Source organism: Pantherophis guttatus, chromosome 4 (genome assembly GCF_059756535.1).
Source record: "Pantherophis guttatus breed Tessera chromosome 4, ASM5975653v1, whole genome shotgun sequence".
NCBI classification, from domain to species: Eukaryota; Metazoa; Chordata; class Lepidosauria; order Squamata; family Colubridae; genus Pantherophis; species Pantherophis guttatus.
In genome coordinates, this window is record NC_142066.1 from 67,794,889 (window position 1) to 67,808,275 (window position 13,387).

The 13,387-nt window shown below is 34.7% G+C and overlaps 1 protein-coding gene across 8 annotated transcripts in view; it reads left to right on the top strand.

Moving 5' to 3' along the window:
• Positions 1 to 13,387, top strand: part of TNS3 (tensin 3) — a 203,857-nt gene that overhangs the window by 73,375 nt on the left and 117,095 nt on the right. The window lies entirely within an intron of this gene.

The window sequence follows — 13,387 nt, forward strand, 5'->3', positions numbered from 1 at the left end:
CCACTTGGGTTAATGGAAGATTATGGACAGGCAAATAGCAGGAAATTTTTTTTTATTTTTTTTTAATTTTTAAACATAACAAAACATAAAACAACCATCATCCAATACAATCACAGAAAGTGTGTCGGTCGGTTACAATTCTTTTGTGCTTAATCCCATATACAAAATTTACAAATTATTTAGTTTCTCTTATTTGATAATTTTTTATATTCCTTTATACTATTATTTTCATTTAACAATCATTTAACAATGGCTTGTCTCCCATAAAAAATCGCTTCATATATTTTATCATTACATTTCATATTTCATATTTCATTTCCATGCTTTATTATCTAGCCATTGATAAAATAAATCCCATATCATATAATACTGGTTGTCTTCCTGTTCTCTAATTTCAAATGTCTTAAGTCTATTCCTCCCTCCTCTTGGTCCTTTCTATATCTTACCTTTATTTGAGAATAGGGCCACCAGTCTATTACTATTCCTTGTTCTTTGAGCTCTTCCCTAGTTTTCAATTTCCCCTGAACATCTACTATTTCTCTATATCTTAAGATCTTTTTTGTTGTTAATATGTTGGGGTGAGTTATTGCTTCTATGGTTGATAGCCAGCCAGGAATTTTCATATAGTGTTGGTGTTTGATTTGTTGCCATGTGTTAATTAAAGACTTCCTAATAGTGTGGTTATTAAAATGTTTATATATTTTGTTTCCTGAGCTCCATATAAAGGCATGCCATCCCTTCATTAGGTCATGCCCTTCCAGGTTTAACAGTCTTTGATTATCCAAGGTTATTCATTCTTTAATCCATAATAAGCTTGCAGCCTTGTAATATTTTTCCCATGCCGGGAACCCAAATCCGCCTCTAATTTTGTCGTCTTGTAATATATTTAATTTTATTCTTGGTTTTTTCCCTTCCCACACAAATTTTTTAGTTATTTTGGCCAAATTATCAAAAAATTTCTTATCTTATTTTATTGGAATTGTTTGGAATAAATAAAGGAGTCTTGGAAGTATGTTTGATTTTATCGCTGCTATTTTCCCCAGTAGAGACAATTTTAATTTCCCCCATTTTTCTAGATCTTCCTTTATTTTCTGGACTAAGGAGTCATAATTATCTTCTTTTATTGTTGCCGTTCTGGCTGTCAAATTTATTCCTAAATATTTTACCTTTTTAACTACCTGCAGTCCAGATTCTTTTACTAATTTCTCTACTTGTTTTGTTGTCATATTTTTTGTTATCATTTTTGTCTTTTCTTTATTGATTTGTAGACCTGCTACCTTTCCAAGTTTTTCAATCTCTTTTTTTTTTTTTTTATTAAATTTTTATTAATAATAAAAAGAAAAAACAAAACCAACATAAATACATAAAATAACATACAAAACTAACAAACATCGATTCAGTCCAATGACTGACTCTTAGAAGTTACTATAACGGTGGAGTATTTTCCATTTTTGTATTTATATTAATGTCTATAATCATCTATTTACACGGTTATATATATATATATATATATAATTGATTCCTTATTTACTTCTATACATTTCTATTGATTAGTCATAAACTATCTTTGTATTCCTATTTTTGCCTCCAGCCAGCCGTACCATTTTTGCCATACTAAATAATAATCAGTATCATCCTTCTCTTGTATTTCTTTTGTAAGCTTATCTAATTCTGCACATTCTGTAATTTTAGTTATTATTTTGTCTTCTGTAGGTAACTGTTCAGATTTCCAATGCTGGGCAAAGAGTATACGTGCTGCTGTGAGGATATGAATGATTAGATATTTTATTTCTTTGGTATAATTTGCTGTGATGATTCCCAATAAAAAGATTTCCGGTCTCATTTCAAGTTTTTGTTTCGTAATTTCTTCAATCATTGTTTTAATTTGTTGCCAGTATTGTTTTGCCCTTCGGCATAGCCACCAGAGATGGTAGTATGTCCCTTTCTGTGATTTACATTTCCAACACATCGAAGATGTATTTGGGAACATCTTGGCTAGACGCGCCGGTGGGAGGTGCCATCGGTAGAACATTTTGTAAAGGTTTTCTTTGTAGGGTATGGACAGTGTCATCTTATAGTTTATCTTCCACAAATTCTCCCACTTATCCAATTCAATAGTATGTCCTATGTTTTGGGCCCATGTTATCATGCTTTCTTTGACAACCTCCTCTTCCAATTTGTATTGTAGTAGGTACTTATAAATTTTGGTAATCATTTTCTCATCTGGACTTTGTAATATTTTATCCAATTCATTTGGTTCATTTTGGAATCCAAATTGTGCCCGATCCGTTTTGTATCTTGATTCTATTTGCATGTATGGCCACCAATCAATGTCTATACCCTGATTTTGTAATTCTTGTCTTGTTTGTAATTCTCCTTCACTGTTCAGTAGTTCTTTATAAGTCCTCATTTTCGCTATATCCATGGCATTGGGGTATATTTGTGCTTCCATTGTCGATAGCCATCGTGGGATCTTGGTGTAGTGTTTCCTAACCTCTTGCCATGATTTGTACAATGCTTCTCTAATGATATGTTGCTGAAAATACCCATGGTGCTTATCCTTTCCCTCCCAGAGAAAGGCATGCCATCCGCGTTGTAGATCAAAGCCTTCTAGTGATAACATTCTTTTATTCTTAAGATCTATCCAGTCCCTTATCCAGTTTAGCGACGCTGCTTTATAATATAGCTCCCAGTCCGGTAGGCCCAGGCCTCCTTTTTCTCGGGTATCTTGCATACATTTTATTTTAATTCTGGCCCTTTTCCCATTCCAAATAAATTTGTTTGTTATTTTAGTGAGGTCCTTAAAGAAATTCTTTCCTGGCCAGATTGGGGCTACTTGGAAAAGGTAGAGTAATCTAGGGAGTATGTTCATTTTTATGGATGCAATTTTCCCTAGGAATGACAGTTGTAATTTATTCCACGTTTCCAGGTCTTTTCTAATTTGTTTCATTAATTTATTGTAATTGTCTTCTCTGATTGTTATTGCTTTGGCAGTAAGCCAGATTCCTAAATACTTTATTCTCTTTACAATTTGTATTCCTAATTTGTCTTCTAGTTGTATCTCTTGTACCTTTGTCAAGTTCTTTGTTAATACTTTAGTTTTTTGTTTGTTAATTTTAAGCCCTGCAACTCTTCCATATTCCTCTATCCTCGCTAAAAGTTTGGCTCCTGTTGTTTCCGGTTGCTCCATTATAAACACCACGTCATCAGCAAAGGCTTGCAATTTGTACTCCTCTTTCCGTATTCTCAAACCTTTTATTTCGGGGTCTTTCCTGACTTCATTTAATAATATTTCCAAAGAGATTATGAACAATAGTGGGGATAAGGGGCAGCCTTGTCTCACTCCTTTTTGTATATCTAGGTTTTCAGTCATATCTCTGTTGATCATAATTTTGGCCGTTTGGTGGGAATATATTTTTCTAATCATTTGTAAAAATTTAGCGCCAAAGTCCATAATTTCTAATTGCGATATGAGGAAGTTCCAGTTTAAATTATCAAAGGCCTTTTGTGCGTCTAGGAAAAGTAGGGCTGCTTGTTTATCGTTTCTTTTCTCGTAATGTTCCAGGACGTTAATAATTGTTCTTATGTTGTTTTTGATCTGTCTTCTTGGGACAAAACCGTTCTGATCCATATGTATGTATTTATGAATAATTGCTTTCAGTCTTTGCGTTATGACCAACATGAAGAGTTTATAATCTACATTAAGCAGTGAAATCGGCCTATAGTTTTTAATTTGTGTGGGGTCTGTGTCTTCTTTAGGGATAAGTGTAATTATGGTTTCAGTCCAGGATTTGGGAATTTCTGCCTCTAATAGTGCATCGTTGAGAACCAGGAGTAACAGTTCATCCATTGCATTTTGACAGTTCTTATAAAACTCCGTTGGTATCCCATCCGGGCCTGGGACTTTGTTGTTTTTTTGCTTTTTCCTTGCTTCCACCAGCTCAGACATCGTAATTGGTCTATTTAATGCTTCTCTATGGGACTTCTCTAATTTTACGATGTTTGTTTTACATAAGTATTCCTTAATGTCTTCCTCCCGAATCTCTTCTCCCTTGTAGAGACTTTGAAAGAAATCTTTAACTATACGTTTTTTGTCTAGATTGGTATGATATATTTGTCCTGTTTCGTCTTGCAATTGAAATATTGTTCTCCTTTCTTTTTCTTTTTTCAATTTATACGCTAACCAGCGCCCCGTTTTGTTTGCATGCTCAAAGTGTTTCTGCTTTGCTAATTTAATTTTCTGTACGATTTCTGTCTGGGTAGTCAGATTGATTCTATGTTTAGTAAGGTTTAATTTTGCTTTTATTGTTTTGTTTTGGGGGTCCTTCTGCAATTCTAATTCATATGTTCTGAGTTCTTCTAACAACTTATTCCTTGACTGATGTTTCTCTTTGTTTTTTTTTGCCATATACGCGATTGTAAGACCTCTTATATATGCTTTAATTGTGTCCCAAAGATTTTGAAGTGATGTCTGTTCTTTAGTGTTTATTTGTAGGAACATTTTAACCTCTTTTTCGATCATCTGTATATATTCCTTATCCTTTATTATTCCCGTGTCCATCATCCACCTCCTTTGCTTTCGATGTCCCTTCCATATTATTCTAATGGGGTTATGATCTGCCCAGGTGTTCGCTGCTATTTCGATATCTTTTACCTCCTCTCTGAGGTCTGAAGTCATCCAGGCCATGTCGATCCTAGACCATGACTGATGTGGGTTTGAATAATATGTGTATTGTTTCGTTTGCATGTTTGCTTCTCTCCATACATCATGCAGGTGTAGTTCATTGATCATATCCTTGAAGGATTCTGGTAGAGTTTTCTTTCTGGTTTTACTTTGTTTGGTACTTCGGTAATCTTTTTCTATGTCCGTGATTGCGTTGAAGTCTCCTACCATACAGATAGCTTCGTACTCCAGGTCTTTAATTATATTGTGTAGCTTTTTGAAAAAATCATTTTGATTTACGTTGGGTGCATATATAGATATTAATAGTATTGTTTTGGATTCTGTTTGTATTTCTATTATTAAGAAACGTCCTTCTGTGTCTGCATATATTTGTTTTGTTTTTAGGTATTTCTTCACATATATTACGACTCCTCTCTTTTTTTGGTCTCCAAGCGCTGCATGTAGTCTTCCTAATCTTTGATTATCCAATAGTTTTTGATGCTGTCTTTTAATATGTACCTCTTGGAGTGTTATAATATCCATTTCTAATTTTTGAAGTTTTGTGAATGTGTGTTTTCTTTTTGCTGGTGAATTAAGTCCGTTTATGTTGATTGAGATGAGTTTTAGCTCTTTTTCCATCTCTCTTTATTTATTTATCCGTTGATTGCAATCTTTTGTTGTTTCTAAGTATCATTTGCGTCTTTTCCCTCGCTCCCTCTCTCTCCATTCTTTCTCTTTCCAATCTTCTCCCCTCTTCTTAGTCTCTTCCTTCTTTCTCTGTCCGCCGTTCCTCTTGCCTCTTAGGACCCTCTTCTTTTCTGCTCTCTTGCTCCTCCTCCAGCGCGAAGTGTTGATCAAAGAAGTCCTGTGCTTTTCCTACGTTATCAATTCTGTATTTTTTGTCTTCCCAGGAAATTAGTAAACCCTCCGGTATTAGCCAGCGGAACTTTATTTTAAATTTATTTAATTGTGCCGTTAAGAAGTTGTAGTTCCTTCTTTGGTCCCTCGTCCTTTTTGGTATCTGTTTGAGGGTTAAAATCTCTCTTCCCTTATACATAGCTGTATCCTCTCTCATCTTCCTATAGATCTCTTCTTTTAAGGATTTTTTTGTAAATCTGATATGTATTTCCTTTGGCAGTTTATTTCTCCGGGCGTAGTTCGTGTGGACTCTATAGATTTCGTCTATTCCACTTCGAATCTCTTCCTTGTTCCTCTGGGTCACTTCAGAGAGTATCTCAGTCATGATTTCCCCTAAGTCCTCCTCCTTTTGCTCTTCTACATTCTGGAACCTTAAGTAGAAGGATGCCTTCTCCATCTCAAGATATGATACTGTGTCCTCTAGATCCTTATTTGTAGCTGCTTGGTCATATTCCATCCTCTCCATTTTCTTATTTGTATATTCTATTCTCTCCTCCACCTTACAAATCCTCTGTTCATTTTCCTCCATTTTATGTTGTATCTTTCCTATCTTCTCGTCCATGTTCTTAATATTATCCTTTATCTCTCCCACATCCATCCTTAGTTCCTCATGATTTTTCCTTGTCTCCTCATGGTTATGGGCCATAGTCTCTTGCATTTTATTCATTCCTTCCTGGATCGTCGTTAATATGGAATGAATGTTTGGCATACTAAGGGTGGGAACTGCTTTATCCTTTTCCGTGGTTTCAGCTATTTTTTGTTGTATTGGGGAGGCCGTAAGTATCATCTGGCTTGATGGTATTTTCTTACTTAACTTAGAGATTGTTGTTGAGCTTGTAGTTGCCATTTGTATTTCTTTTAATATCTTCTCCCAGAATCTCATATACTGATTTCTATTTAGGTTGTTCTATTTCTTTTGGGATTTTTGTATGGTTAGTGGCTTTCAATAGTCCCGGTAATCCCAAGAAAATAAGCAACTAGGATAGGTTCCCCTGTCACACTATCACTATCTGTATGTAAATTTATCTATAAGTTCTATTTTCCCTTTTTCGATATTTTACAGAGATCTTCAATTCATAATAACTGTCTAGTCTGTATTACTCTCTAAGCATAGGGGTAGAATATAAGGGGGGGGGGGAAGCGAGGGAAAAGTCTAATACTTCAGCAATTCATCAGTTAACTATCCTTATATTGGGTTATTTACAATCTTATTTAAATTAATTGTTAAGTACTATTAATTAGTATTTATCAAATCAATTACCTTAATTTCAATCCTAAAATCAATTAATCTGTCTAATATAGTTTTCAAAGCTAGACATGTAGCGAGATATAATATTTAACTACCAAGATAAAATATAGCACTAAGATAAATATAGTTATATATTAAGAGTAAATATAAAATTAAATTAACAGTTATATATATAGTATATATTATATAATATATAAGATTATATAGATTTCACAAACAATACATTTAATATTAATGCCTTCTATAGTTCTTAATCACTAATTTGTTATCAGCTTTTAATACAATTAATTATACTTTACAGTTGATTCTTCTTCTTCTTTTTTTCTGGATCACTCTCTTCTCTCTCTCTTCTTCCCAAATTTGTATCTTTCTTATTTCTTATTTATTGTTCAAAGTCCAAAGTTCAAAGTCCAGTATCCAATATCCAAATATTTTTAGGTTGAGTGTCCAATGTCCACCAAAGCTTCAAAAACCCCCAAGTGTCCACCTTTCAGCAGAGAGAGAAAAGGAGTAAAGGGTAGAATAATCCAAATCCCGAAGCTTAGGTCCAAACCTCTAAATCTCCAAGGTCCAAAAGTCCAAGAGTCCCAAGAAAAATATTCTCTCCAAAAGACACTGATCTCCACTTTAAACGAAGTTTTCCTGGCGCTCTCTCTTCCGATATCAAATGTTTATAAAATGTCTCATTATCGCTTCCACAAAGTCTGTCAAATTAACCCCCTTTCTCTCCTTAAATTCCGTCTCTCCTCTGTGGCTGTGTATTCGAAATCCAAAGCTTATCTGGGCTCGCTTTCTCCTCCTAAATTTCCTCCGCTTTCGCCGGCTGCTAAATTGTGCGCTGTCACTGTCAAAATGGAAGCCGTCTCCGCTTATTTCTCAGTCGCCGCTATCTAGCTTCTTAGTTGGAGTTTTAACTTCTTCCGCCTTCGAATTTCCCGTTATGGGTTGTAAATATACCTTTTGAACTTTTTTCTTTCCCGATCTTTCCACCGCAGTCTTCTTTATTTGATTTTCGCTTCCCTCTTAGTCAGCTGTCAACGTTTCTGGCCAGCCGGGTGGCTGGTTTTTCCCCGATCAGGATTAAGGGGGGTTTCCTGAACCTTCGGGGGGATTGCTGTCCTCCCCGAGGTCCTCGGAATTTCCCCTTTTTTCTATTGACCTATCCGAGGTCAATAGTGCCTAAATCGGCTCCTAGATCGGCGATATTAGGGACTTGGAGAACGGAGAGCCGTTCCTTTCGCCCCTAACACGATGACGTCACCGCCGGAAGTTCCTTCAATCTCTTTTATTAATTTCGGGGTTGTTTCTATTGGTCTTCTATGAAGAAAACAAGGTCATCCGCGAAAGCTTGGACCTTGTAATCCTCTCTCTTAATCTTTAATCATTGAATTTCTTTATTTGCTCTAATTCTAATTAACAAGTTTTCCAAAGTTAAAATAAAGAGTAGGGGGGACAGCGGACATCCCTGCCTTACTCCTTTATTTATTCCAAAGAATTTTGTTGGATCCCCATTCACCAAGACACATGCTTTTTGATTCTGATATATTGATGTTATCATTTTAGTAAATCTCTCTCCAAAGTTCATACTTTTGATTTGCTGCTTCATAAATTGCCAGTTTACTTGGTCAAACGCTTTTTGTGCATCCAGAAAGATCAGCGCTACCTGTCTCTCTGGATGCACCTCATAATATTCTAAAACATCCATTGCCATTCTTAAGTTATTTTTTATCTGCCTTGTGGGCAAAAAAACGTTTTGATCCTGGTGTATTTTGTTTTGTAGTAGTATTTTCATCCTATTGGAAATTATACTCATGAAAACTTTATAATTGGTATTCAATAAAGAAATCAGTCTATAGTTTTTTATTAATGTGGTATCTGCCCCGTCTTTGGGTATTAGGGAAATATATGCTTCTTTCCATGTATTTGGTAGCTTTGCCTCCATTAGAGCTTCATTGTATATTTCTAATAGTATTCCATTTAATGATTCTCCAAATGTTTTATAGAACTCTGTTGGTAAACCATCTGTCCCCGGAGTTTTATTATTTTTTTGCCTCTTCAACACCTCTTTTAGCTCCCCTATTGTAATCTCCTTATCTAATAATTCTTTTTGTTCCTCTGTTAGTATTTGCAATCCCTCCCCTTTTAAATAATGTTCAATTTCCTCCTCTGTTACTATATCCTTTTCATACAGTTTTTGGTAATATTGAACTATTATGTCCTTTTTTCCCTCTAAGGCCTGTTGGATCCTGCCCTCATCGTCTCGTAACTTCTGAATTATTCTTTTTTCTCTTTCCTTCCTCAGCCTATACGCCAGCCACCTCCCTGGTTTGTTTGCGTGTTCAAAATAATTTTGCCTTATATATTTCAAGGTTATTGCATATTTCCCTTGCTCTAATATGTTTAAATTATGTTTTGCTGTTAACCAATTTAACCTTATTTTTTCATCCCCCGGATTTCTTTGCAATTTACATTGCCAATTTTGAATTTCTTCTTGTAGTTTGTTATATTCTTTCTCTCTCTCTTTTCTCCATTTTGCATTATAGGATATTGTGAGGCCTCTTATATATGCCTTGGTTGTATCCCATAAGTTTTGTAGGGAGGTGTGTTCTTTTGTATTTTCTTTATAGAACCATTCTAGCTCCTTTTCCATGTATTTCTTATATTCTTTTTCTTGTAATAACTGTGTATTCATAGTCCATCTATTCTTCTTGCTGCCCTTTCCACTTCATCATTATTGGGTTGTGATCAGCCCAGTTATTTGATAAAATATCTACCTCTTCTATTTCCATCATTAACATCTTGGTTACCCAAGCCATATCCAACCTAGACCAGGACTTATGCGGATTCGAATAATATGTAAAAAATTTTGTTTCGGGGTTAAGACATCTCCAGCTATCTACCATATTTAACTCTTCCACCATATCTATAAAGGTTCTGGGTAATACTTTTTTTTATTTTTATTTTGCTGACCACATTCGTAATCTTTTCTTACATCTAGAATAGCATTGAAGTCTCCAATCAGACATACATTTTCCATTTTTTGATCTATAATTTTCTCATGCACTTTTTTATAAAATTCCAATTGCTGACTATTTGGAGCATATATTACTACCAATAATATCTTTTTAAACTCAAGTATTAGCTCTATCATGACTATCCTACCTTTCGTATCCACATACCTTATATTGTTATCTATTCCTTCCTTAATATATACCACTACTCCTTTTTTTTTTCCTCTGCCAATGATGAATATTCTTTACCTAATTTTTTATATTGTATATATGTCCTGTTTTCTTATATGTACTTCCTGGAGGCACACAATATCTGATTTTTGTTTCAAATTTTTTTTTGTAAAATTGGTGTTGTTTGGATGGTGAGTTGAGTCCATTAACATTTACAGATAAAATTTTTAAAGTTCGTTCCATTTCTTACTGACTTTCCTGTTGTTTCTTCTTTGTTTCTTCCTGTTCCTTTTTTTTGCCTCTTGTTTGCACTCCTTCCTGAATCTCTCCTTCGTCTACTTTCCCTCCTTGTTGTGGGGTTCTTTCCCGTTCTCTTTTCTGTTTTCCTTTGATGTTCCGTCCTTCTTCTTTATTGCCCTTTGTTGCTTCGACACCCATCATTTGATCGTATAATTCCCTTGCTTTACTCTGCGAGTCCACCTTAATTTTCTTTCCCTGCCACGTTACCAACATTCCTTCCGGAGTTATCCATCTAAAGGGTATATATTTTTGTTTAGTAACGTGGCCAGGAAACCAATAGTCTTTTCGCAAGTCTCTTATTCTTTTAGGTATTTTCTTTAGGGTGATTATTTCTGTTTCTGTAATACATTGGTTCGTCCTTTGTTATCTTATATACGATGTCCCTCACCTTCCTTCTTACAAATCTTATATGTACCTCCCGAGGGAGTTTGTTTTGTCGGGCGTAGTTAGTGTGGACTCAGTAGACTTCATCTAATTCATTAATTATTTAGTCTTTGTCTCTTTGGAGTGCCTCTGCTATCATCTCAGCCATTACCATCGTCAGATCTTCCTCCCGGTCTTCCGCTACATTCTGGAAATGCAGATAAAATGCCGCTTTTTCCATTTCTAATTGGGCCACGGTATTCTCAAGTTCCTTATTTAATCCTGTCATTTTTGTATCCAATGCTTCTAATTTTTCTTCCGTCAATTTGGTTTTTTGTTCTATTTCTTTTATCCTTTGGTCATTTTTTTGAATGATTTCTTGTATTAAGTCCATTTTCCCATCAATCTTTTGGATATCGTTCTTGACTTCTCTCTTTACCTCATCCATATCCTTTCTAGATTGCTCATGATTTCTAGTCATGCATTCTTGCATTTTGGCCATAGTTTCCTGAATTGTTATGAGCATGGCCTGCATTGTTGGCATATTCAGTGTGCTGGGTTGCTTATCTGATGCAAACATTCCCTCCAAAGTTTTCTGTGTCACTGGGGAAGCCGCTGTTCTTGCTAAGATTGATGTTGTTTTCTTGGCTGTCTTCAACGTGGTTGTGGTGGTGCTGGTCATTTCTTTCAAGATCCTATATTGTTCCCCCAATATTTTATCAACTTTCTCCCAAATCACCATCCAAATTCTCTATAATTCCTTTCTTTCTTTTCCTTTCTTCTTCTTTTTTTTTATGAAGATTAAATTCAATGATATTTCTTTAAATAAATTCCTTTAAATAATTAATTCTCTCAATGCAATATTCCATTAACAATGTAGTGAAGATATAAATTTAACTACAAATATAGATACGAATATCTTATATAATTATAAAGTATATCTTATATATATATAAGATATATAAAGTATATCTTATATAATTATAATTAAAGACTAAACAATTGATCAATTCTTAATATCTAATAGTTAATTATTCAGTAATCAGTAATTATCCTACTTATTGTATAAAATCACAAAAAGTTCATAAAAGAGTCGTGGCGGCACAGGAGAGAAGCGCTCTCTCTCTGTTGCCGATTTTCTGAGCTTTGGTGCCTTTTTTTGGTGGAGACCGGTCCCAGAGAGATCGGAAATAAAGAGGGGAAGCTTCGGGGGAGGCGAGGAGAGGTGCGATCTCCCGCCGTACTGAGAAGATCCCTCAATCCAGGCTTGGGAAGAAGTCGGCTGGTGCGGTGAGCCGATTGAGACCATTGGGAGCAAAGGAGGGAGTACAAGTGCAAGATTGCTGAGGCAGAGCAGAAAGCGGAACTAATTTGGATTATCTACTTTGGCGCAAAACCGAGGAGAAAGTTTTTTTCCGGAGGGGCAGCGTGAAGAAGGAAGAACTCAAAGCGTAAATGGGTGGCAACTGAAAAGGCGAGCAAAAAGGAGGGGGATGGAATACAGAGCAGTGAAGAAAGACTAAAAATCATTAAAACAGGGAAGACGAAGGTGAGGAGAAATAGACTTAAACAGTGGAAATTAAAGGAAGAACGGACATCTTTTGTACCCTCTTTTCTAGCTGCTCTAACGGAAGGAGAGAGGAAGTTTTGGCAAAGTAAGGATTGCATATAGTGACTGTGCAGATTAGAGATCGCCATATTGAAACTGGAAAGGACTCCAACAGTAGTAAAAGAACTCGTTTTTTTTTTCTTTTTCCTTCGCTGAAAATATAGCGAAAAAGGCTAATAAGAACATTGAAAAAACACTGCTTCTACTTACCTTTTTACTTAGGCATAGATGAATTAATATTGTTACTTATTGGAATTAATTAAGAAATATAGTGATATTTATCTATTTATCTATTTATTTATTTATTAGTAAATATTTAACAACTTAGAAAAATATTTATAATATACATAGAGACTTAAAAGTAATTATTAGGATATCAAATTATTATTAACTAAATTATTATATACTATTAGAATATCTAATTTCAAATGTCAATTTACTCATTTCAGCACATTCCATAATTTTCTGAATAACTTCATCTTCAGTAGGTATTTTCTCCTTTTTCCAATTTTTAGCAAATACAATTCTAGCCGCTGTTAAAACATTCACAATTAAATATCTCAATTCTCTGTTATATGTTTCTGGTAAAATTCCTAATAAAAATATCTCAGGTTTAAAGTCAATGTGTTTCTTTGTCATTTTTTCCAACCATGTCTGTATTTTAGTCCAATATCTTTTAGCTTCTACACATGTCCACCACATATGGTAATATGATCCTGGAGTCTGATGACATTTCCAACATTTCTCCGATTTGTTCTTGAACATTCTGGCTATTCTCGTCGGGGGTAGATGCCACCTGTAAAACATCTTATACAAGTTCTCCTTATATGCTGTAGACATTGTCATTTTATAATTCTGCAACCACAATTTTTGCCATTTCTCTAAATCAATCCCATGGCCAAATTTTTTCCCCCATGCTATCATTGTTTCTTTAACTTGTTCGTCTTCCAATTTTACTTCTAGTAAATAACCATACAGTTTTTTAATTACATAGTCATCAGAACCCATTAAAATCTTATATAAATTAGTCAAGACATTATAGAAACCTTCTTGTTTAGAATCTTCTTCATATCTAGAACGTATTTGCAAATAAGAAAACCAAT